The sequence below is a fragment of the Equus przewalskii genome, chromosome 16, assembly GCF_037783145.1.
Source record: "Equus przewalskii isolate Varuska chromosome 16, EquPr2, whole genome shotgun sequence".
Lineage (NCBI taxonomy): Eukaryota > Metazoa > Chordata > Mammalia > Perissodactyla > Equidae > Equus > Equus przewalskii.
This window is the reverse complement of record NC_091846.1, coordinates 8991761-9013360: the sequence shown is the minus strand read 5'-3', so window position 1 is coordinate 9013360 and position 21600 is coordinate 8991761. Positions and strand designations below refer to the sequence as shown.

General features: G+C 40.3%; 1 long non-coding RNA gene across 1 annotated transcript in view; it reads left to right on the top strand.

The window, feature by feature from the left end:
* LOC139076311 (uncharacterized) overlaps nt 1-17576 on the top strand; it is a 63031-nt gene extending 45455 nt beyond the window's left edge. The window contains exons 2-3 of the long non-coding RNA XR_011527750.1: nt 14771-14874; nt 15802-17576. This is a non-coding gene — a long non-coding RNA (uncharacterized lncRNA). The remainder of the gene's footprint in view (nt 1-14770; nt 14875-15801) is intronic.
* Nucleotides 17577-21600: the final 4024 nt, after the last annotated feature.

Here is a 21600-nt window from a genome sequence, read left to right as displayed (position 1 = left end):
TTCTTAACCTCTCAATTTCCCTGGAACTCTAGGAGCTATAATTTTCATTAGCTTTTACAAGGGAAGTTTCCAACATCAATTTAAAGTATAAAAATCAGCTCTGATTTGGCACACGATCTTGGGTAATCACAGAACTCTGATAGTCCTTAGTTTCTGAGAATCTGTCTTGTTTTACATTCTGAGGTATTCATAGATAAGTCTAAGAATTTTTAGCATGGAAATCTCTGCAGTCTCTGACCCACTTATTGTCAGCCACATGCAATATAGCAGAATTTCAGCAGGATAAAAATGCCAAATTGTTTGGAAAGCTAGTAACTATTCCTTCGTTCTTAATTTCTGTCAGTTTAGAATTCCGTTTATTGTATTCTCAGAAAATTATGTCTGCCCACAATTATTTCTGGCCATTGGATCATCATTTTGTGCAGGGAACCAGACAAATATCAGATACTCCTTCTCTGACTAGGTTTCTTGAACAGTCTAATTAGTCCCAAGAAGAAAGATACTCACTTGCACAAGCCAGTTCATTATTTTCTTGACATCAAGGAACATCCTTTCTCAGCATTTGTCATATCCCCAAAGGTATGGATTTGCCAGGCTGCCTCACAATCAGACAGGAACATAATTTGCTTCTACCTGATATTTTTGAGGTCCAATTCTTTATTTCTTTTCCACTATTTTAGGAATGCAATAAATTCAGAAACTCAGTTTGGCTCCAAGGAATTTTAGCTATATCCTAATTATTCCTCTAAGAAAAGAGACGAACCGAGAAGATGGCAAAAATCAACAGGGTCTGCGTGAATTAACTCTCTCCCTCTGTCGGATACCGTGAGCCTGAGCGAAGATCCCTGTCGGGGAGGGGAAGCCGTGGGCGCTCCGAGGGCGAGTCCGCCTCAGGCCCGCAGGTGGGAGACTGCTGCCAGCTCGGACAGAGGCAGCCGTGGCGAAAAGCAGATGTGCTTTCTTACAGGCCATCTTTGTCAGAGGGAGAAAAGTACAGCAAGAATGCTGCTTCTCAAAAGAGGTCCTGCAACCCCTGGAAGGAAAGCAGGCACTGCTAAAAAGGAGTCTACCCTAAGGCCACTGAACTGCACGCTTTCCAAGGGGGAATTTTACGATATGTAGACTACTCAACCAGGTGAAAACAACTTGTACGAGAAAAAGATCTACAGATCTTCCTAAACTTAAAATGGAGTTACATCCCGATAAACCCATCATAAGTGGAAAAAATCATCGGTCGAAAATGCATTTAATACACCTAACCTTCCAAACGTCATAGCTTAGCCTAGCCCACCTTAAACGTGCTCAGAACACTTACATTAGCCTACAGTTGGGCAAAATCTACCACAAACCCTATTTTATAATAAAGTGTTGAACATCCCTTGTAATTTATTGAATACGATACTGAAAGTGAAAAGCAGAATGGTTGTCTGGGTACAGAGTGGTGGTAAGTCTATGGGTTGTTCACCCTTGTGATCACATGGCTGAGTGGGAGCTGCGGCTCGCTGCGCTGCCCAGCATCCTGAGAAACTATCCTACCGCAGTATCACTGGCCTGGGGGAAGATCAAAATTCAAAGTTCAAAGTACGGTTTCTACTGAATGAATATCACTTTCACACCATGTAAAACTGAAAAATTGTAAGTCAAACCGTCATTAAGTCAGAAACTGTCTGTACACCAAGGGATCCATTTTAGATACACAAAGGAGGAAGAGAAAGTTGTAAGGGAAGAGTAAAGAAACACACATGCACAAAGAAGAACATGGAAGCACCGAGAGCTAGAAGATGGTCGCAGTGCGAAGACAGGGCACCTGGCTCTAAGTTCACTGTTTGCATATAGTATGCGGTTCACAGACCCCCTGTCACAGATCCTGAGTCTCGCTTTATGTTGAGATTCTCATTCCCAAGGAGTTGAAAGAAGAGCTTTTGTCTCAAAATCAGCCACAAAATGCCAGGTTTTCCAAGATTTGACACTTATATCTCCCACTGCGACCCATGGGAAAAAGGGAGACTCCTCTTTCGGTTGGACTGCAGGACTACAGCCTTGTTCTTCCTGTGTGATGCGCGCTTCCCCTGAGCAGTGAGTCACCAACTCATGGCCCTTACAAAAAGATGCTTCACGCCAGTTCTAAATTATCCACTTGCACAGCCTCTTTGGTCATGAAATCAGCTTCTTTGCTCAGCTTTCTCCTGATTAGCAGGGTCATTCAGGCTCTACCACCAGCCCATGAGCCAAGGGACATGCTGGTACTCCAGTCATGGCTGACCAAAAAGTTCCCAAGCACTCAACTCGGAGCTGTCGCCTCTCCGTTCTCTCACACAACGTCTTGGACAAGTCTCTGAGCACACAGTCTAGGGCAGGTTTAACAAGCCATGGTTGCCTTCAAACACGGTTCCCTCCATTCCACTAAGATCATAGCTGTCCCTTTAATAATTCAATTGAATGTTTCCTTTCAAACATTCCTATCCCTTCTAACCCAGGACATCAGTTCCTTCTTCTTGCCCACCAACCTTAAGAGATGAATGCCCAAGAAAGATGCATAGGTCAAAACTGGCACTACACTTAGAAATATAATGTGTAATATATGTACATATGGATACAGAAAATGATCTGGGAGAATATATATTGAACAAAGAGAGTGGGTATCTTTGGGGAGGAAAGCGAAGCTAGAATAGGGGGTCAAAGAGGGACCAGTGTTTGTCTTTGCTACTTGTTTTTATGTATATCTTTATAATTTTAAAAATATTCAGAAATGTTTGACGAGTGGAGAAAATTTTAATTGCATGAAATAATTCTTACCTGGAGCAACTGTAAATAACTTAAGGGAATTGAATTAGTTCCCCAAACCATCACATTTAAGTCTACTTTTCTTAAAAATAGTATACTATGTAATAGTTAAGATATGCAGGAAAAAAAAGGAGTAAAGAATAATACAACAATGCCCATGTTCTCATCACCTAGCTTAAGAAATCAAACATTGCCATTACAGTGAAAGTGCCCCACCCACCCCTCCCTTGTCACTTCTACTCATCGATTCCAAGAGAAGTGAGAACTACTCATCAATCTGTGACCAACACAGTGACTGATGTGGGAGTTGTCCTATGTTTTCCAGATGGGAATTCCAGAAAATGGCTCTCAGGAAGCAGAGAGAAGGGATTTGAGGAAAGCCTGGGGCTGATTATTTACCATTTTGTGTTATCTGCGATAGTGCGTTCTTCCTTTGGAAAGAAGGTATTAATTGAGAGGATGTCTAAAACAAAATCAGCAATGTGCTCTGCCTGCGCAGCGCCTCGATAGCTGTGCAGTGATTGGCCCCTGCTTCCTGTCAACGTGCTCTCCATGATTGCCGTGTCTGCTGTGCGGTGGTGATGAAGAGCTGGCTGTCATCCACGCATTTTTAGTGTACATCAAGGCAGGTCCTCTAATCAGCATTCCACCGGGAAGCGGCTCTCTGACCCTGGAGGTGAATGACACTGTTACTTTCTGAAAACTGCAAATCAAAGGAAATAGAGATTGTTGGTGAATAAAATCTTTTGTGTTCTTTTTTATTAGCACTTGAAATTGAGTTTTCTCCAATCCATTTTTATATTCTGCAAACTCAAGTGCGACGGATATGCCTTTGGAAATTGATGGCATAATTAAAGAATCTGTCCCCTGTAGATCGCTTCCTGGTGGTTACCGGTGTTTTTCATCTTTTTTTCAGCAGAGTTGATGAAGCCCAAGTCATTTTATGTAAATAAACTAAAGAATGCTCACCAAGATTGGCTATAAGTAAGAAGCACAAACTGAACTTTTTACCAATGGTGAACGTTCTGTTTTTGACCATTCTAAAACCTTTTTTGGTCAATTATTGTTTTGAGTTTTTGGTGCTTTTTGTTTTCCTTTAAGAAATGCAATTTAAATAGTTCTAAGTATATTAATTTATCTGTATGTTAGTACCAGGCGATAAGGTGGGGATGTGACACAAAGTGTCTAAAAAAGTACCGAGTGCTCTGCCAATTGGCAACGTCAGCTTTACATGTCAATTTGGAAAAACTTAGATAGGAAGGGACGGCATAACCATACCAGAATGATTCCTTACGTCCCCATAATTAAAGAGAGATGCTCACTGTGTCTGCCTCGCTATCTATCTCGGAGCCAGGATGGGGGATGGAAATGGTTCATTGATCAAAATACTAGAATTAGATCCATGTGGTTCAGATCTCGCCCCTCGACACCATCCAGAGAGTTCCTCTGATTTGGGAAATTAAAAAGACAAAAAAAAAATCAGTTGAGAGCAAATGAACATGTTACCTATCTGTCTAATATCATAATATGTGATATATATAATCATATATATCATAACGTATGTAATTTACTAAAAGTTAACTTAAATATAACAAATATACCATGATTTCAAGAGACAATTATGTTTTCAAAATGGCTCTGCCGCCAGCCTGTACTCCCTGACCCCAACACTCTGGTGAAGCCCTCAGCCAGGAGTGGGAATAGTGTTTCTGTCCTGGTTCCAATCTCCCTCTTCTTTCACCATCCTGATTAAGTGTGTCTGAGCCTCTTCTCAGCCTCAATCGCATCCAAATTTCATGCTGATGTGGTCATGACATTTGTCTTAACAAATCAGATAATATAGATGAGCCATAATTATTTTACCCTCATTTTATAGACAGAAGTGAGCCCAGAGATGCTATGACTTGCCCAAGATCCTGTTAGTCAGCAGTGAAGTCAGAGCTAGGATTCCAAATTCCTAGCCCCTAATGCTTCACCCAGAATGCTCTTGTCTTATAAGGAAGATTGAAAGATATTAATTGAGAAAATGCTAATTAACCAGTGCACTTTCGGGAACTCCTGACGTTACATATAGGAAGACTAGGAGAAAACATGCACTTGCATAGACCTCATCTTTGACACTGTGTATCTTCTTAGAGACAAGAAAACCATATTCTTAGGAAGTTTTGCTGAGATTTGAGGATTAACACTTGCTTAAAACAATTGTTTCAAAGAATTCCAGGAGCCCTGAAGTCCTGTGGATTTTACTGTGTTTGGATTTGTATCAATTTCTCAGCAATTGTGTTAGCATTTCAAGTCAGCTGGAGATAAGCCAGAAAGTAAGAAAATTAGCCAGAGGAATCCATGCCCTTGATTTAATAGCTGCTTTCATGGAGTTAACATCAGGCTCTTTTTTGACTGGTAATGAGTAATTCTTGTAATGATTCAGGGTTTTTTCTGCCACAGCTTGTCTAAAAGACTTTTCTTGCATAATCTTTTGTCAAAACTTTTCTGGCTAAAAAAATCATACTAAGATAACTAACAAATATAAAGTGAATTTTTAGCTATTTCCATGGAATGAGGTTAAATTCAGGGCCTGCTTTTGTCCTCACCTTGTTTTAAAGTCTATTTTCTCTGAGATAAGTATTGCTACCCTAGCTTTCTTTTCATTTCCATTTGCATGGAGTATCTTTTTCTATCCCTTCACTTTCAGTTTGTGAGGGTCTTTAGGTCTGAAGCATGTCTCTTGTATGCAGCATACATACGGGTCTTGTTTTTTTATCCATTCAACCACCCTAGGTCTTTTGATTGGAGCATTTAGTCTATTTGCATTTAAAGTAATTATTGATAGATATGTACTTATTGCCATTGTGTTACTTTTTTTCTGAATATTTTCATAGCTCTTCTCTGCTCCTTTCTTCTTTTCTTGCTCTCTTCCCTTGTGATTTGATGACTTTCTTTAGTGCTATGTTTGGGCTCCTTTTTCTTTATTTTTTGAATATTTATTATAGGTTTTTGGTTTGTGGTTACCATGAGGTTTATATACAATAGCCTATGTATATTGCAATCTATTAAGCTGATGGTCTCTTAAGTTTGATCTCTTACTAAAAGTCCTGCACTTTTATTCCCCTCCCCATGTTTTATGTTTTTGATATCATATTTTACCTCTTTTATTTTTTGTGTATCCTTTAACCTCTTATCACAGGTATAGATGATTTTAGTACTTTTGTCTTTTGACCTTTATACTAACTTTATAGGAAGTTTACTGTGTATTTGCCTTTACCAGTGATATTTTTTGTTTGATAATTTTCTTATTCCTATTTATGGCCTTTTCTTTTCCACCTAAATAAGTCCCTTTAACATTTCTTGTAAGGCCAGTTTAGTAGTGATGAACTCCTTTAGTTTTTGCTTGTGTGAAAAACTCTTTATCTCTCCCCTCCATTCTGAATGATAACATTGCTAGGTACAGCATTTTTTGTTGTAGGTTTTTCCCTTTGAGTGCTTTGAATATATTGTGGCACTCCCTTCTGGCCTGTAAGGTTTCTACTGAGAAGTCAGCTGATACCCTTATGGGGTTTCCTTTGTAGGTAACTTACTGCTTTTCTCTTGCAGCTTTTCAGATTCTCTCTTTATCTTTAATTCTTGACACTTTAATTATAAAATGTCTTGGTGTGGCCTTCTTTGGGTTCATCTTGTTTGGTGCTCTCTGTGCTTACCAGACATGGATGTCTGTTTCTCTCCCCAGGTTAGGGAAGTTTTCAGGTATTATTTATTCAAATAAGTTCTCTGCTCCTTTGCCTCTCTCTTCTTCTGGGACACTTATATTGTGAATATTAGTACACTTGAAGTTCACTTCAACAACAAGACTGTCGTTGTTCTTTTTAATTCTTTTTTCTGTTCAGCTTGGATGATTTCCTCTTCTCTCATGTCCAGATGGCTGATCTATTCTTCTGTGTCATCTACTCTGCTGTTGATTCTCTCTAGTAAATTTTTCATTTCCATTATTGTATTTTTCAGCTCTGGTTTGTTCTTTTTTATGTTTTCTAATTCTTTGTTGAAGTTCTCACTGTATTCATCTAGTCTTCTCCCAAGTTCAGTGAGCATCCTTATGACCAATAGTTTGTACTCTTTATCAGGTAGATTATTGCTGTTTCATTTAGTTCTTTTTCTGAGGAATTGTCCCGTTCCTTTATTGGGAATATATTCCTTTATCTCCTCATGTTGCCTACTTCTTTTTGTTTATTTCTATGTATTAGGTAGATCAGCTACACGTCCGAATCTTGGAAATGTGGCCTTATGTAGGAGATGTCTCATGGGGCCCAGCAGCATGCTCCCCTCTCCTCACCCATGCCAAATGCTCCAGGGGTGTCCTCTGTGTGGGCTATGTGTGCCCTTCTGTTGTGGTGGGGCTGCTATTGCTGTGGGCATGTGGGTAAGCTAGGCTGGCCCCTAGGCCAGCTGGTTGCAAGGCCTGGGTGCATGTGGCTGCTATAGATGCATTATTAGACAGAGCCAGCTCCCAGCACGGCTGGCTGTGAGATCTGGTAGCACACGACTACTGCAGGTTTGCTGGTGAGCAAGTCAGGCTTCCAGTGTGGCTGGTTGATCGGCCCTCACCTTCACCTTGAATTGGACTAGTGCCAATGGGGCACAACTGTGTAAGCAAAGCAGAGAAGTATTATTTTATCAGAATGAAGCTGATTGTTCTTTTTCAGTTGACAGAGGGCTCTCTAGAAGCAGTTGCGATATGCTACACTTGCCATTGCTCCAAATGTAATGCATTGATTGATCCCTATAACCAATAGATTCACAGCTCACACTTTGGCAAATTCTCTCAAAGCTGCCCTTTGGAAGATAATTCATGAGATGGAGACAGTACTCCTCTGCCTAAACATGGTACAGTTTTTCATGGGAGAGCAGGCGTACCCTCTTATGGCTCATTCCTACTGCATCTAAAGCTGGTCCAAATTGTATCTAGACTCCAGGAAGCGATCAGGGCTAAACCTTCCATCTCTTTCAGGCTTATGGGACTCTGCATGATTTCTGAGGTGCCACATCCTGGGCTGCATGGCCTCTTCCCTGAAGTACAATCCAGACGTATGGTAGGGGCATTTTTCCCCGGCACTGTGGTGGAGCATACCTATCTTCAGAAGAGGACCGAGGGTTACTGGAGGAGAAGAGGCCTCAAGTTTACATATTCCTGTTCTCACTCAGAGTCCACAGACTTCACGGAGATGAGGGGGTTTAAGTTGTCAACCTACAAAAAGAGAAACCAATTTAAGAGCAAAGTGTTTATTGGGGATCAAATAATTGCAATTCAGGGGACATAGATTTATGTAGAAACCTTAATAGTGTCCCAATTACAGGAGAGGGGCTCAGGATTGTTACGGGAAACAGGGAGGAAGATGAAGTAAGTTGCATTAAAGAATAGGTCATTTGTGCTAGACGAGGTGAGGTTAGGTTTGTACTTCATAGATTGGCTTGAGATTCGGTTCTCAGGCAAAAGGCTAGACTTGTACTTCATTGATTGGCTAGCAATTGAGTCATCAGCAAAGTCCAAATACATCAGTCCTTACAAACAGGATCTTCTTGTCCTTACTGACTTGTTGGAATGTTGGTCGTTTGGTCCAGTTTGGAAGGTAAAGAAAACAAGACACACAAGGCACTTCTTCTGAAATAGCTGCTCTGGCTCTATTTTAATATGGCTCCACTCATGTCATCTGTCACAAAAACATTTTACATGAGACAGACAGACCACATTGTCCTGTGGCATCATAAATAAGTCCAGTTGTTTTCGACCCCTAAGATTTACTTCTCACTCATGGTTTACATGCATCAAAGTTTGGCTGCAACTCTGTTACACACACGTCCTCCCTTAAAGACCCTGGCTGTCATTGCGGCCTCTGCTTGGGACATTGCTGGTTATCACAGCAGAGGGGAAAGAGGACATAGAAAACCAAGGATTGGCTCTTGAAACTGGAGTCAATTCTCTGCACTTTTGCTCGCATTTCACTGGCCAAAGCAAGTCAGATGGCCATGCTGGTTATCTGTTGGGTGGAGAAGTATAAGCTTCCCCAAGGTGAGGCTTGTGGATATTTGTGAACAATAAAACAATCAGTAGGGCTAATTAAATGCTAAATGCATCCTTTTCAACACTCTCAGTTCACAGGTGTTTCGGTAGGCCAGAGACCACCAAGCCTCCCCATTCTTAGCTGTCACCAAAACCGCTATTACTTGGTGTTTGGTGTCCTTTGAACTTCATCTATCTAAACTAATTTTTTCCTTTACTCTTAATTATATAAACAATACATAAATATATTCCTGTGAAATATGCAGATAAGAAAAATGAAACAAGATCAGTATGGCAGTTCCTCAAAATATTGAAAACAGAACTACCCCATGATTCAGCAATCACATTTCTGGGTATATATCCAAAAGAAAGGAAGCAGGATCTCAGAGATATTTGCACACCCATGTTCACAGCAGCACTATTCACAATAGCTAAGAGGTGGAAGCAACTCAAGTATCCATTTATGGATAAATGGATAAACAAAATGTGGTATTTACATACAATGGAATACTATTCAGCCTTAAAAAGGGATGAAATTCAGACATACTCTACAGCACGGATTAAATGCTGAAGATATTATGCTAAGTGAAATAAACCAACCACAAAAAGACAAATAGTTTATGATTCCTCTTGTATGAGGTAGCTAAAGCAGTCAAATTCAGAGAGACAGAAAGAATGGTGGTTACTAGGGGTTGGGGGAGGGAGAAATGGAAAGTTGCTGTTTAATGGGTATAGAGTTTCAGCTTTGCAACATGAAAAAGTTCTGGAGAGCTGTTGCACACTAATGTGAATATACTTAACACTTCTGAACTATACAACTGAGAATGGTTAAGATGGTAAACTTTATGTCATATGTTTTTCACTACAATTAAACTTTTAAAAAAATAGAAGAAAATTAAAAATAAAGCAAGAGTCTCTTTGATGACCACTTTTCAATCTCATTCACCTCTGCTTATTAATTTGGCACGTATCCTTACAGACATTTTTCTATGTGTTTACACACCTACCTACATAGATAATAATAGAAATAAACAGTCTGTGTGGATTTTTTTATTTAACATATATTCCATAGCATTGCATGCATTCTCAGCAATATACCTTTTTCACTTGACAATACATGTCAGAGATATTTTAATGCTGGTATATATTGATCTAGCTTTTTAAACAAAATTGCTACAGTGATCCATAGCACAAAAGCATAACAGATCATTCAAACATTCTGCTTTTAATGAACATTTAAGTTGGTTTCCTATTTTTCACTGTTAAATCAATATCTCTTTGTGCTAATGTGAAAGTATTTCTCTACATTAGATGACTAGAAATGCGTTTTTGGATCATAGGGTGTATGTATCTAAAATATTTTAATTTATATTGCCATGTTACTCTCCAAAAGAGCTGAACCACATATAATGAAGGAAAATATCATTTCCTCTGCTTCCTCAACACTTGCTGTTACCACTCTCTTCAACTTTTGCCAAACTGATGGTTGAAAATGATATCTCATTCTCATTTAATCTGCATTTCCCTGATTGCTATTGAATTTGAGGATCTCCTCATTTAGTTGCTGGTCATTTGTGTGTTTTCCTCTAAATTGTCTTTTTATATTCTTTGCCCAAGGCCCTTTTTTTTGTACTTTCTCCTATTGATCTGTAAGAATTACTTATTTATTCTGTCTATTTATCCTTTGTCTTTTATTACATATGTTGCAAATAGCTTTTTGCACCATTTATTTTCCAAGAGCATTTATTGAATTTTTTACTTACTGGTCCAAAGGACAACCTTTGTCATTTACTAAATTCCTATGTATGCCTACGCCTGTGTCTGGACTCTACACCGTGTTCCTCTGATCTGTGTACTCCTTCCCTTTCTGTCACAGTTTTTAAGTTACTATAAACTGTTGTGTACTTTGACATCCTCATTAGTCTCCTATTTCAAAGTCAGCCTTGCTGGTCTGGTGCATACGTTCTTCCAAATGAATTTTTGATAACATCTGACGTGGGTTATAAGCTTTGGGTTGGGGAAGGGAGCTTTAACTGGCATTGCAAAGGATTTATAGATTAATTTGAGGATGACCGACATTTTAAAAATATTCAGTCATTCAAACTAGGAACATAGTTTAACTCCTCGTTCATTCAGATGTGCTTTTTTGGTCCTTTAATAGTTTTATCTTTTGTTCTCATGAATATTATATTTTGCTTGTTGGGTTTGTTCTTAGGAATTTTAGAGGTTTGATCGGTGTTGTGAATGGATTTTTTTTCAATTACATTTTCTGATTGCTTTTGGCGGGCATTTAGGGAAGCTATTACTTTTTAAATGTTGATTTAATACCATCCACACTGATGCATTCTTATTGGTTAAATAGGTTTTAATTTATTCTTTTGGATTTTATGGATGGATAATCATGTCATCTAAATCAAAGACATTTTCATCTTTCCTTGCCAATATTCATATCTTATTTCTATTTCTTATCACTTTGGCTAAAGATTTCCGGCACAATGAATGGTACAGCAGCCTTTCCTTGTTCCTCTACTAGTAATGCTTCCAATTTTTCATCATTCGATGTGATATTTGCCATAGATTTCTGGCATATACACCTATAAACTCAGACTACCAGTAAGAAACCGTTGGCTTTTTGAAATAGCATAATCTGAGAATTTGTTTGTAAAGGGACTACAGTCAATCCTCATTGTCCATGATTCCGTATTTGCAAATTCACCTACTTGTTAAAATTTATTTATAACTCTGAAATCAATGCTTGCGGTGCTTTCACAGTTATTCACAGACATGTGCAGAGTGGCAAAAAATCTGTCATGACGTGCAGCTTCCCAGCTGAGGTTGGCCGCCCTCCACCTCCTTGTCTCAGCCTTCATAACGGAAGCGGGTGTTTTTTCACAGTCTACTTCGTGACACGCTTTTCACATTTTTGTGCTTTCGTTGGTGATTTTGCTGTTTCAAACGGCCCCCAAGCGAGGTGCTGACGTGCTCCCTAGTGTCCTAAGCACAGCCATGCACCTTACAGAGAAAATGCGTGTTGGATAAGCTTCCTTCCGGCGTGGGCTGGTCTCACTGGCTGTGAGTTCAATGTTCATGAATGGACAGTATACATTATACGAGGTGTCTTTAAACAGAAACACATGTAAAACGAGGTTCCGTATTCATGGGTTGACAAAAATGTATGGCCAGAGGTTCTCAGGAACCTAACCCTGCATTTCTGCAGGACCAATGGTTCAGTACTCCCCAATTCAGTATTCTTGATGACTTTATAGGACAGAGCTACTGCGAATCCGTCTTTATGAAGGCTTGTGTCCTGGGGACCGCAGGGGTAGCGCAGCAACCCAAGGCTTAGGAGCAGCTGCACTTTCACCACTCCTACGTCAAAGGGACAACAGAGGGAGCAATTTCAAGAACCCAGAGAGAGACAGTCCTGTGGAGTCAGCGGCCCTTAGCAGCACAGTGACAACTCAGGTGACCTTGCGGGGAGGGAGTCAGAGGAACAAATACTCTGACCTCACTCTCATCTTCCCTCAAACTTCTTGCTGAGGTTCCTATTAGTCAGTTCCAGCAGGAAACCAGAGCACGCAGCAGGAGAGGAGAAGCCCCGACGTGTCAATGCAGATGAGCGAGATGGGAATTCAGGGGCATTGGGAATATAGCGCATCACGCATCAACTGAAGGAAGGATCCCTGTATTCCCAATTCACCAAAGAGCTTTTGTTTTGTTTTGTTTTGTTTTGTTTTTTGAGGAAGATCAGCCCTGAGCTAACTACTACCAGTCCTCCTACTTTTTGCTGAGGAAGACTGGCCCTGAGCTAACATCCGTGCCCATCTTCCTCTACTTTATATGTGGGACGCCTACCATAGCATGGCGTGTAATGCAGTGCCATGTCCGCACCTGGGATCCAAACAGGCAAATCCAGGGCCACTGAAAAGCAGAACGTGCAAACTTAACTGCTGGGCCACCAGACCGGCCCTGAAGAAAGAGCTTTTTTTTTAAACAATTAGGAATTGTTGAATTTTATCAAAATATTTTTAAAAATCTATGGTTTTCTCCTTTAATCTGTTCAGGTTGTGAATTATATTAATATATTTTCTAATGTAAAGCAATCTTGTGTAACTGGAATAATTCAGCTTGATTACTTTGCCTTATCCTTTAAATATACTAATTCAATTTGCTAATGTTTTATTTTGCATTTTTGCATTAATGATCAGTCTTTTCTAATTTTGGTATCTTGGTAAATCTAGCCTCCAAAAATTAAACTGGAAGGTTTCCATTTTTCCCATGCTCTGTAATAGTTTTTACAGCATGGAAATTATTTCTTCCTTGAAGATTTTTTAGAACTCAACACTTTCTGGGCAATCTCTCCTTATAGTTTGATGAATTCTTCATATTTCTTCCTTTATTTTTCTTTATTACATTATTCTTTAATTGCCAAAGTATAAATGTTTGCTGTAATATATACAACAATATAACAACATATTTTTTAAATGATGAAGCTCCTCCCATTCTTGCTGTCATTGTCACCCACTAAGATGACTATTATCAATAACTTGGGTGTATTCTTCCTGATCACATCACTCTGCAATTTCCTTTATTCCCCACGAATAATATATAGAAAATATCATCCAAATAATAAAGTATAACTATTTTTAATGGCTGCATAATATTCCATTGTGTGACCATGGAACTGTACGAAATCACAGTGAATGTGATTTAATCAAACATTCCCCCATTCCTTTATGGAGTTAAGTTTTCTTTCTTTTTTCTTTCTTTCCTTTCTTTCTTTTGTCTCTCTCTCTCTCTCTCTCTGACTACAACTGTAAATATCTTTGTACACTGGTACTTTTATTTCTATAGCATAGATTCCCAAAGAGTGGGATAGCTAGGTCAAAGGGATGTAAATTAAGATGTAAAACAGGACTCAAATCTTAGCCAGAGGTCCAAGAGTCAGAGGAAAAGAGATGGTGGGCATTCTCACATTCCTCAGGGGTCCTATACATATGTGCTCGGCTTGCAAAGGTCAAAAGCTGGTTTTAAGGCCTTAGGCCAACACCAACCTAAGAGTGGGGGTTGGGGGTAGAAGAGGCGGGGCTGAGGGAGACTTTCTCCGGAGGAAGTTCTTGAAAGGCGGGGGTATCATCCTTCTCTTTGCCCCTTTGGGAGCGGCGGAGGGAGCGACCCTCACACCTCAAGCTATTGAGAGAGGCTTCAGGGGAACACCGGGAGAACTCCATACTGTCTCCTGGAGTTTGGGGTCACAGCTACCTAGTTTCTTACTCTTGCCCCCTGAAATAAGTCTGCAGGCAAGAGGGTGACTGCAGTGGCCAAAGGCAGCGAAGTAAAGAGCCGCTTGCGCCCTGTGCCTCGCTTCCACTAACGGTGCGGTGTTCCCCTGACGGCAGGACGGAGGCGGCCTGGAGCAGTTTTGAATCCTGCTCAAGAGGTGCCTGGAGAAGTGATGAGCTCTACGAACAGGGAGTGGATGTGGAGACACCACCAGGCAGAGGAAGAGACTAACTGGGGCCGTGCAAGGGGCCCTTTGCACATCATAGAAGTAGCGACCGGGGTTTCCTGGTGGCCAAACCTGAAGGAAAGTGCTCCGTGGGGGGAAAAGGTCTGCTCTAAGGGTCTATCAAGTCCAAAGCGCGTCCGCCCCCGCTATTGACAGTGGCAGACAGGCAATACCTCTCCGGACCTCCTGATCGTCGCCCCTGCTTCCCCGTCTCCATCCGGGCCAGGTTCTAAGCCTGGAGACCGCGCGAAGCGGAGAAGCCGGCGGCCCCCCTTTCCCTCCAAAGCACCTGCCTGGCGCAGGGAGAAGCTTTATGCAAAGTCCGGAGTTTTGACTTTTACAGTGTCAATGTTTGAATAAAACTGACTAGAGACTTTTTTAAATCGAAAAGTGACAGAAAAGCTTATATAAACTGCCTTTGATGTCAGCTAGGGACAAGAAAGAAACCATAAAAGAGACGGAGTGTCACTGAGAGGAGAGAAGAACGTTGCTTTCTGCTTGCCGCCTTTGTGTCCTGCTTCTTCACCATCAGGTATGTATGAGTTATTCAGTGCCGTAGATATTGCCAGATTGCTTTCCAAAACAAGTTGTAGCAATTCACACACCTACAAGCAGCACACGAGCACGCCGCTTTCTCTGAGTCTCCGCCAGCACAGTAGTGCGCTTTCATTTGCCATTTTGGTTTGCGTGGTTTCAGTTACCCGGGGTCAGCTGTGGTCAACGGCAGTCCAAAATGGAATGGAAAATATAGTGAAAATATATAACATATATATATATAGGAAATTGGAAATATATAAATGGAAAATTCCAGAAATATACAATTCACAAGTTTTAAATTGCACACCATTCTGAGTAGGGTGATGAAATCTCATCCTGTCCCACTCCATGCAGCCCGGGGGGTGAGTCATCCCTTTGTCCGTCACATCCACACACTGTAGGCTGCCTGTTAGTCGCTTAGTAGCTGTCTGGGTTATCAGATCGACTGTCACAGTATCGCAGTGCTTGTGGCTAAGCCACCCTTATCTCACTTAGTAATAGCCCCAAAGTGCAAGAGTAGTGATGCTGGCAATTCGGATATGCCAAAGAGAAGCCGTAGAATTCTTCCTTTAAGAGAAAAGGTGAAAGTTCTTGACTTCATAAGGACAGGAAAAAAATCATATGCTGAGGTTGCTAAGAGCTATGGTAACTTTTATTACAGTATATTGTTATAATTGTTCTATTTTATTATTGTTGTTAATGTCTTATTATGTCTAATTTATAAATTAAAGTTTATCATAGGTATGCACGTATAGGAAAAAGCATAGGAAATATGGAGTTTGGTATTATCCATGGTTTCAGGCATCCACTGGGGGTCTTGGAAGGTATCCCCCTCAGGTAAGGAGGGGACTATTGTACTACTTATTTTAGCTATTGCAACCATGGGGAATAAAATTCTGTTGTGTTAATTTGCCGCCCTCAGCTAACAGACAAGATCCAGTTAACCATGGAAGGACAGCATTTGGAAGCTGGACTGGACATTAGAAATTACTGAAACCTAGAGAGACAGAAGACGTGTCAAAACCTCAAAGTGAATCATTATTACCATTTGGTAGAACAGTTCTCAGACCCATGCATTCATTAGACGCAAAATTCATCCCAAAACTTCACCTTTTAAAAGGAAGGATAATCTGCTGTGATGCTAAAATTTCTGGCGATATGATCTCATCATCATCAAGATCATCAATTATATTTACTGGTTCCCATAGGACGCATCTCAAATATTCGGTGCTTTGAAGTGCAGTGACATCCAGATATATTTAATGGACTCTCCCAGACTTCTTCTATGGATCAGAGTTTGCTGACCAACCACACCAGAAAAACAACTAGAGAAGATTTTTGAAAAGCAAAGAATACAATAATTTTATTCTCACTCAAAAGGAGTAAGAAGTGAAATGCCGCAATAGACACCATATGTATCTCCTTCCGCAGGAACCTGGCTGTTCCTAAGTCCTTTGTACTTATGCTTCTCTCGCCAAAACACAAATTCTTTCCAGTTTAGCTGGTTTTAACTCAGCACACATTCAGGATTTCTTTATGCATCACATCCAGGGAGACAGTGTAGATTTTGCATGGATTTTAAGGATATTTTACACAAATAGCATGTTTACCATGCAATTTTCTCAGGTAAGTCTTCTTCAAATTAAAATTGAATTATTATCACATTTGAATTTGTCACACACGCATTCTCTCTCCTCTATTATTCACTCCCTTCTACAGCAAAAGGGAAGTCCCAATCCTGCTGTAGAAACATAAAATAATAGAGATAAAGAGAGCCAATTGCTCTGAAATGTCATTCATTGTGAATCACATTAGCCAAGGCACAGGTGGTCTACGGTCATGGTTTAAAGAAGATGGTTCTAACTGAAGAAAACTGTCTTGGTTTTCACAGAAATAAAATCACTGATATGTTTAGGAGACACATCTAAAAACGAGAACACCTTCCGTTCCCTATGGCATTTACTCAGTACCTTCTCGGTGCTCTTCCAGCTAGACTCCAACTGTAGTCTCCCTTCTCACAGACAGCCAACCTCAGGACCTCTGACCTCCGTTTGTCCTCGCTTTCTCTTCAGTGCTTCTCTCCTGCCTGCAGGCCAGTGCTCACTGTGCATGGATGCGTCCCCCTCCAGCTCTCCCAGGACGTGCAGCACCAGCTGCCCGCGCTCTCCACCACCTCTGTGCTCGCTGCTGTCTACCCACTCTTCCCCAATCTGGAAGACACCTCCCTGTCTTCCTTCTGAGCTTGAAAGCAGCTGCCTTTCTTTCCCCTTCTCTTTATTGGCATGTTGTTCATTTACTCATTTTTTTAAATTTCAAAAGCATGTTACAAGCTCATCAAAGCACCAAACAGAACTGAAATATATAGGTAAAAAGCCCTGCCTTCTCTCTCCATCACCTCCCTATCACGCCCAGGGGGCAGCCACTGTTCACAGTGAGGGTGTGTTTTTATCAGACATTTATAGTAGATAAATAAATGTATGTCTACCTCTGTAGAGTTCTTTTACCTTCATGGAACCATAAGACACAGTTCTGTAGCTTACATTTTTCTTTTTTGTTGTTTTTAAAAATCACTAGAAAATGTAAATAATATAAAAGTATATGTTATAAAACATAAAAGTCCCTCTTTTGCCGTATTTTCCCATGAAGCCCAGCTGTCCTGTCATCACTCTGGGTCACCAAAACAAGAAAAGAAAAAAATTTCATTATGCAAAATAATTGCAAAACAGTTTGAATCTTTGTTGCAGTCTCTCTCTCTCTCTGTCACCCCTTTCCTCCCTCTCTTTACACATGCACACACACAAGCACACGCACACATACAGAAGACTGATAAGACATTCAGGTGCTTAGTTCTTGACAATCGTTAACAGAACTGCAGTCAGCAGCCCCATGCACATAGATCTTGTGCACGCATGAATATTCTGCAGCACAGATTTCTAGAAGTGGAAATGCTGTATTAGAATTATGTACCTTTAAAATTTTGTTGGATCCTGCCAAATTGCCTCCCCAAACAGCTCTACCAGTTTGTATTCTCGCAACAGTGGAGGAGAGTGTGCCTGTGTCTTCACGCCTCGGTAACGGGGCATAGTATCAATCTCCTGCGGGCTCTTTTTCCTTCTGCCAATCTAATAGGTTAAAAATAGGATCTTGTTATTTAACTTGAATTTCCTTTTTCTCTCACGTATTTTATAAGAATTGTCGATCAGCCTGGTGTTTGTCTTTAATTTTATTTGTGGTGACCTTCACTATGAGGATGTATTTCACTTGGCAAGATTTGCCTTTATGTTTTCTTGTTTTCCTCTTGTCCAGAAAAAGATTTCTTCCCCACACTAAGATTGCTAAATACGTTCAAAGTTTTCTTTTTATTTTTGTTGTTAGTGCCATGGAGTCGATTTCTGACTCCTAGCGACCCTGTGCACTGCAGAGCGGAACCCTGCCCAGTCACATTGCGCCATCCTCTCACCTCCTGGCACTCTATCAGACAGCGCTCCGCTGCTACTCACAGGGTTTTCATGACCAGTTTTTTCGGAGGTGGGTGGCCAGGTCCTTCTTCCTAGTCTGTCTTAGTCTGGAAGCTCCGCTGAAACCTGTCCACCATGGGTGACCCTGCTGGTATTTGAAATACCGGTGTTGTAGCTTTAAGCATCACAGCAACACGCAGCCACCACAGTGTGACAATCGGCAGATGGGTGGTGTGGTTCCCTGACTAGGAAATGGACCCATCCTGTGGCAGTGAGAGTGCAGAATCTTAACCACTAGACCGTTTCTTTATATATATATGTTTGTATATGTATATAGATAGATTTTAAGTTGGAATTTATTCTTGTGTAAGGAATGACATAAGGATCTATATTTCTCCTAAATGGACTGCCAATCATTCCAATCTATTTATGGAATATTCATCCCTTCCTACTAATTTAAAATGTAACCTATATCATGTGAAAAATGTGTATGTGTGTGTATTTCTGCAATAATGCCACTCTTCTATAATTACTGTAGTTATATGGTCTATTTTGATGATGGACATAGAAAATTCCACTTTATTATTATTCTTGGCCAATGTCAGGGAACAACTTGTCAAAGTCCATTTTTAAAGTGCCAGAAACTTTTAGTGAGATCTCCTTGAATAAGTGAGATTATTTGGAATGAAGTCCATAGAGAGCATTGAAAAGCTCCTACATGTTCCCGGGAATGTAAAAGGCCACACACGTGTGCAGGGCTGTCTACATGCCTAGGACTACGCACATGCTCAGGAAGGACCTGAGAAGGCCATAAGTTCTCACCTCTGGGTGACCTTCAGGCTCTGTGACAGCAAGAAGTTGAGAGCTAAGGCAGGGTTGTCAACTGTTTGCAGGAGCTCTGAAGGCATGTGTCCTTACACACTTAGAGCCGAAGGATGGGAAACATGTTGGTTCAAGGCATATTAGCTTTAAAGGCATAAATAATTTTTCCAGAAATCCAAACGAATGATTTCCACTTAAATCTCAGTGATCTGAACTAAGCCACATGGACGTATGACCGTAACTACATCTGGGAGCATGTCTTAGCTGGACACGTTGCTACTGTACAGAAAACCAGTGTCCTGTGCATGAGAAAGGCAGGCTGAACATTGGGAAGGCCACCAGCAGTGTCTGCCACAACCTGTTTGATTTCTACTTCTTAGAATTATCTTGTAGATTAATAAATAGATTTTTGAAAAGTCTGTGTAGTTTGAGTTAGTTGGGTACAAACTTTTTTATGAATCAGCTAAAACAATTTTGCCAATAGTGTTTTTATTTTCTCAATGATGGCTGTCAAAAGAGGTTTGTTAAAGTCTCGCACCATGCTTGTGCATTTTACCCGGCAACACGAGGACCTTCTAATGCTTTCTTGAGAACCACAGCTGATGCTTATAAAGTCCTTGCTCTGTATCAAGCACTGTTCTAAGTGGTTTACGTATATTAACTACTTTAAGCCTCACAATACACTTGTGAGGTAGATGCTATTACCATCCTCATGGTAAGAGAAGTAAATAGACATACAAAGATGTTAATTAACTTGCCTAAAAGAAATTAATAAGGACCAAATAATAAGGCCCAGGGTCAGGATTCAAATCGAGGCAATCTGGATGTAGTATCTGTTCTCTTAACCTCTGAGCAGCACTCAAACCAGACCACGCTTCCAGTCGTTGGTCAGTATTTTAGGTCTGCCCTATTTTCCCTCATGCCCAAATTAGACATTACGTTTATTATTTTATACCATCTGTATTTATACTTAGCAACATCTATGCTCCCGATTTCTCCTTGTTTCTCAGACATTTCCTCAAGGATATTTTTTTCCACATGTCTTTTAGTATTTCCTTTAGTGAGTATCTTTTAGAGAAAAACACTCCTAGTTTTTAAGTCAGAAAATGTCTTTGCTTAGCCTTTGTTCTTAAAGATGATTTCAGTGGATAGAGAACAGTGAAGACTCTTTATTGTCTCTTAGCACATTGAAAATAATTCATTGACTGATTACCATGGTCACTAAAAGACAAGATTTTATTCTCATTGCCATTTCTTTGTAGATAATCTGTCTTTTTTTCCTGGATGTTTTTGAGATCTTCCTTTTTGTCTTTTACGTTCTATAGTTTCTCTATGTTGAATCTGGTTGTGGACTTTTTTTCTAATTTGAGTTTCATTTGTCTTCCCATATTTGAGAACTTAAATCTAGCAATATTTCTGAAAAACTCCTAGTCATATGTTTTTGAAAACTGTCTCTTTATATATGCTAAAACTTATTACTCTTGTCTCCTTATAGTTTGGTGTACTTTTATATTTTACATCTCTGTCTTTTTGGATGGTGTTCCAAGTAATTCCTTCAGTTCACTTTATTGAACTATGTCTAACTAGTATTAACCATATTAGGATGATTAATTAATTAGTTAATTAATTAGTATTAATTAGCATTAATCATACTAATTTGTGACAATTCTTTGTCAGTCATATGTATTGCAAATACCACTCTTTGGTTTCCGTTTTCATCCTCTTAGTGGTGTCTTTGACAGACAGAAGTCCTTAATTTCAATCCAGTAATAGTCTTCAATCGGGAGACACAGCCAAAGCTTTGCAGAGATCATGCTCTCCCTTACCATGAGGGCAACTTCCAGAATGGCAGAGTAAGGACCTCTGAAAATATGCCCCTGCAGAAAAACAATGAGAAAGGTGGCAAAACCCGTCAAAATCAACTTTTTTCAGGACTCTGGAAATTAAAGTCTTCATCAGTCTTGTGAGTGCTTCTTCAAGAAAAACAGCTAAATCTCAGTAAACGGAGGGATCCTTGTGACATTTCAACCTGTCCTAATCCTATAAATGTTTCCATAGTTCTTTAGTAGCCTTGAAAGCCAAATACAAAAGCTCTGAAAACCAGCAGCCTAGCAGCCACAAGAGAGGGCAGAATGAGTGCAGAGCTCCCAAAGGGTCATCCCCAAAGAATTGGCACTATTTAACCTGTCCGACTGCCTACTAAAAAGTTCCGTTGTGAGATGTTTTTTCCGGAGGAAGATTCACCCTGAGCTAACATCCGTTACCAATCCTCTTCTTCTTTTTTTTTTTTGCTTGAGGAACACCAGCCCTGAGCTAAGGCCCATGCCAAGCTTTCTCCATTTTATTTGTAGGACACCTCCACAGCATGGCTAGTGAGTGGAGCCGGTCCACACCTGGGATCTGAGCCCGCAAACCTGGCCCACCGAAGTGGAGCGCATGGA